Below are 4,881 nucleotides of genomic sequence, written 5' to 3' on the forward strand. Positions count from 1 at the left end.
GTAGCACTGAGTTGGCCTAAGTTGGCCAAAAGTACCGATAGAGTACCCACAAATAGCACCGAATGGGCCTAAGTTGGCCAAAAGTACCGATAGAGTACCCACAAGAAGCACTGAGTTGGCCTAAGTTGGCCAAAAGTACCGATAGAGTACCCACAAATAGCACCCAGTTGGCCTAAGTTGGCCAAAAGTACCGATAGAGCACCCACAAGTAGCACCCAATTGGCCTATGTTGGCCAAAAGTACCGATAGAGTACCCACAAATAGCACCCAGTTGGCCTAAGTTGGCCAAAAGTACCGATAGAGCACCCACAAGTAGCACCCAATTGGCCTAAGTTGGCCAAAAGTACCGATAGAGTACCCACAAATAGCACCGAATGGGCCTAAGATGGCCAAAAGTACCGATAGAGTACCCACAAAGAGCACCCAATTGGCCTAAGTTGGCCAAAAGTACCGATAGAGTACCCACAAATAGCACCGAGTGGGCCTAACATGGCCAAAAGTACCGATAGAGTACCCACAAATAGCACCCAGTTGGCCTAAGTTGGCCAAAAGTACCGATAGAGCACCCACAAGTAGCACCCAATTGGCCTATGTTGGCCAAAAGTACCGATAGAGTACCCACAAATAGCACCCAGTTGGCCTAAGTTGGCCAAAAGTACCGATAGAGCACCCACAAGTAGCACCCAATTGGCCTATGTTGGCCAAAAGTACCGATAGAGTACCCACAAATAGCACCGAATGGGCCTAAGATGGCCAAAAGTACCGATAGAGTACCCACAAAGAGCACCCAATTGGCCTAAGTTGGCCAAAAGTACCGATAGAGTACCCACAAATAGCACCGAGTGGGCCTAACATGGCCAAAAGTACCGATAGAGTACCCACAAATAGCACCGAGTGGGCCTAACATGGCCAAAAGTACCGATAGAGTACCCACAAAGAGCACCCCATGGGCCTAAGTTGGCCAAAAGTACCGATAGAGTACCCACAAATAGCACCGAGTGGGCCTAACATGGCCAAAAGTACCGATAGAGCACCCACATATAGCACCGAATGGGCCTAACATGGCCAAAAGTACCGATAGAGCACCCCACATATAGCACCCCATTGGCCTAAGTTGGCCAAAAGTACCGATAGAGTACCCACAAAGAGCACCCAATTGGCCTAAGTTGGCCAAAAGTACCGCCAAGTAGCACCATAGAGGCCCGAGTAGAGCGAAATGTGGGCCAAATTGAACATTTGAAAATTTTTACAAGTCCAGAAAATTTTCTAAGTCCAGAAAATTTTCTAAGTCCAAAGAGTTGGACAAATTTCCTTAGGCCCAAAGGTTGCACTGAATGTTCCTAAGTTGGCCATCAGTACCCATGAAGTATCGCGAAGGTTCACCCGAAAGACACAATATGCCCTAAAGTACCCACAGAGTACCCACAAGTTGCACCCAATTGGCCTAAGTTGGCCAAAAGTACCGACAAGTAGCACCATAGAGGCCCGAGTAGAGCGAAATGTGGGCCAAAGTACCGAGTAGTTGCCACAAATGCCCAAATGGATACCAAAATGTGGTACCAAGTACCTAACTGTTGCAACAAATGCTAGCTTTCTGAGCAAAAGCTGTGGACCAATTTCGTAGAAGAACCGCCTAGGCGAAAAGGCAAAAATCGCCGAAGCTGGCCCGCTCGCAGAGCTCGCGGGCCAGGAGATACTCATAGGTCGCTTTACTAGAGTGGGGAACTTGAGAATTTTTGTGTCCGAGACTTTGGGCAACTTCGCGGCCGCCCCCTTAAAGTAAAAGATTTTCTCTGGGTGCCTAAAATTCGCAATTCCCGCAAAGTCGGGAAGACGTTAAAGTTTTTGCCCAAAAAATGGCCATCGATTTAAGGTGATTTTCCAATAAGAAAATGCTTCCTATTTTGAATTTTTTCGAATATTTCCTAAACTAAGCGTCGGAGCACATGGCCGTGGAGGAACTTTTGGTAGCTTTTGGCAAGGGCTATCGGATGAAATAATGCGAAAGGCCATCGGAGCGATATTGGATAAATGCGGGCCCATAAACGTACCTAAGAAGTGAAAATTGGTTCCTTGCACGCAGGATGCAAGAAATGCTTGAGTGTTAACCATCATCGGTACCAAGTACCTAGGTTATATCGAGTGCGTAGATGGAAGTCGGTACCAAAGGGAAACCTTCCTAGGCTAGGTGCACGCAAGTGAGTATGGATCGATCAGTAGAAAGATGGGAAGCCCAAGGAAACCTTCCTAGGCTAGGTGCACGCAAGTGAGTATGGATCGATCAGTAGAAAGATGGGAAGCCATAGGAAACCTTCCTAGGCTAGGTGCACGCAAGTGAGTATGGATCGATCAGTAGAAAGATGGGAAGCCATAGGAAACCTTCCTAGGCTAGGTGCACGCAAGTGAGTATGGATCGATCAGTAGAAAGATGGGAAGCCATAGGAAACCTTCCTAGGCTAGGTGCACGCAAGTGAGTATGGATCGATCAGTAGAAAGATGGGAAGCCATAGGAAACCTTCCTAGGCTAGGTGCACGCAAGTGAGTATGGATCGATCAGTAGAAAGATGGGAAGCCATAGGAAACCTTCCTAGGCTAGGTGCACGCAAGTGAGTATGGATCGATCAGTAGAAAGATGGGAAGCCCAAGGAAACCTTCCTAGGCTAGGTGCACGCAAGTGAGTATGGATCGATCAGTAGAAAGATGGGAAGCCATAGGAAACCTTCCTAGGCTAGGTGCACGCAAGTGAGTATGGATCGATCAGTAGAAAGATGGGAAGCCATAGGAAACCTTCCTAGGCTAGGTGCACGCAAGTGAGTATGGATCGATCAGTAGAAAGATGGGAAGCCATAGGAAACCTTCCTAGGCTAGGTGCACGCAAGTGAGTATGGATCGATCAGTAGAAAGATGGGAAGCCATAGGAAACCTTCCTAGGCTAGGTGCACGCAAGTGAGTATGGATCGATCAGTAGAAAGATGGGAAGCCATAGGAAACCTTCCTAGGCTAGGTGCACGCAAGTGAGTATGGATCGATCAGTAGAAAGATGGGAAGCCATAGGAAACCTTCCTAGGCTAGGTGCACGCAAGTGAGTATGGATCGATCAGTAGAAAGATGGGAAGCCATAGGAAACCTTCCTAGGCTAGGTGCACGCAAGTGAGTATGGATCGATCAGTAGAAAGATGGGAAGCCATAGGAAACCTTCCTAGGCTAGGTGCACGCAAGTGAGTATGGATCGATCAGTAGAAAGATGGGAAGCCATAGGAAACCTTCCTAGGCTAGGTGCACGCAAGTGAGTATGGATCGATCAGTAGAAAGTGGGAAGCCCAGTACCAAATGCCCTAGTGAAGACCGTAAACGAATATCATGAACCGATAAGGAGCACCAAATGCCCTAGTGAAGACCGTAAACGAATATCATGAACCGATAAGGAGCACCAAATGCCCTAGTGAAGACCGTAAACGAATATCATGAACCGATAAGGAGCACCAAATGCCCTAGTGAAGACCGTAAACGAATATCATGAACCGAGAAGTAGCAACGAATGCCTGAAAAAGTACCAAGTCCACGGTATAGAGTAACGAGAGTTAACCGCCGTGATGTATGCAATGAGGGCAGCCATTGCATGGGTTCTGGACTTGGTTCGCGAATAACTTTTTTGCTAGACATCGGACAAAGTTGACGTGGAAGAACGAAATGTAGCATTTGGTGCCACCTATTTAAAACTTTTTCAAGATTGAAGATCCGATCGATACAGCCTGAGTTATAGGCAAAAGTTGGTGCAAAATTGAGCATTTTTAATGGTGAAAAATCGGTACTCCTCGAATAGCTCCTGTTGGAAGCATCGGACCACATGGTCGTGGAGGAACATATTGTAGCGTGCGGTGTCAAGTATCGACACCCAAAACCGCATGTCCGATGGACGGAAAATGACCAAGTTATAGTGAAAACTTGGTTGCACCAAATTCCCGAAGAAGTGCAACGAGAAGGTGAATGCGATGGTTGTTCGTCGAATAGCTCCGGCCACAGACATGGTAGCGATTAGTGGTGCATGGAAGAAATCTAGCCACAAGTGCCATCTACCCATGGCCAGAAGAAAGTGTGGCCATATCTTGGATACCGGCGGAGCTATGGGGCAAATATGGGCCAAAAATGGTGCAAGTTGGACCAAAAATCCGAAAAAGTACCTAGGTAAATGCGATGGTTGTTCGTCGAATAGCTCCGGCCAGAGACATGGTAGCGATTAGTGGTGCATGGAAGAAATCTAGCCACAAGTGCCATCTACCCATGGCCAGAACAAAGTGTGGCCATATCTTGGATACCGGCGGAGCTATGGGGCAAATACGGGCCAACAATGGTGCCAGGTGGACCAAAAATCCGACCAAGTGCGCGAGGCGCTTTCGTGAATAGCTCCGGCCACAGACATGGTAGCGATTAGTGGTGCATGGAAGAAATCTAGCCACAAGTGCCATCTACCCATGGCCAGAAGAAAGTGTGGCCATATCTTGGATACCGGCGGAGCTATGGGGCAAATATGGGCCAAAAATGGTGCAAGTTGGACCAAAAATCCGAAAAAGTACCTAGGTAAATGCGATGGTTGTTCGTCGAATAGCTCCGGCCAGAGACATGGTAGCGATTAGTGGTGCATGGAAGAAATCTAGCCACAAGTGCCATCTACCCATGGCCAGAACAAAGTGTGGCCATATCTTGGATACCGGCGGAGCTATGGGGCAAATACGGGCCAACAATGGTGCCAGGTGGACCAAAAATCCGACCAAGTGCGCGAGGCGCTTTCGTGAATAGCTCCGGCCACAGACATGGTAGCGATTAGTGGTGCATGGAAGAAATCTAGCCACAAGTGCCATCTACCCATGGCCAGAAGAAAGT

Source organism: Anopheles funestus, assembly GCF_943734845.2.
Source record: "Anopheles funestus chromosome X unlocalized genomic scaffold, idAnoFuneDA-416_04 X_unloc_99, whole genome shotgun sequence".
In the NCBI taxonomy this organism is placed as follows: Eukaryota; Metazoa; Arthropoda; class Insecta; order Diptera; family Culicidae; genus Anopheles; species Anopheles funestus.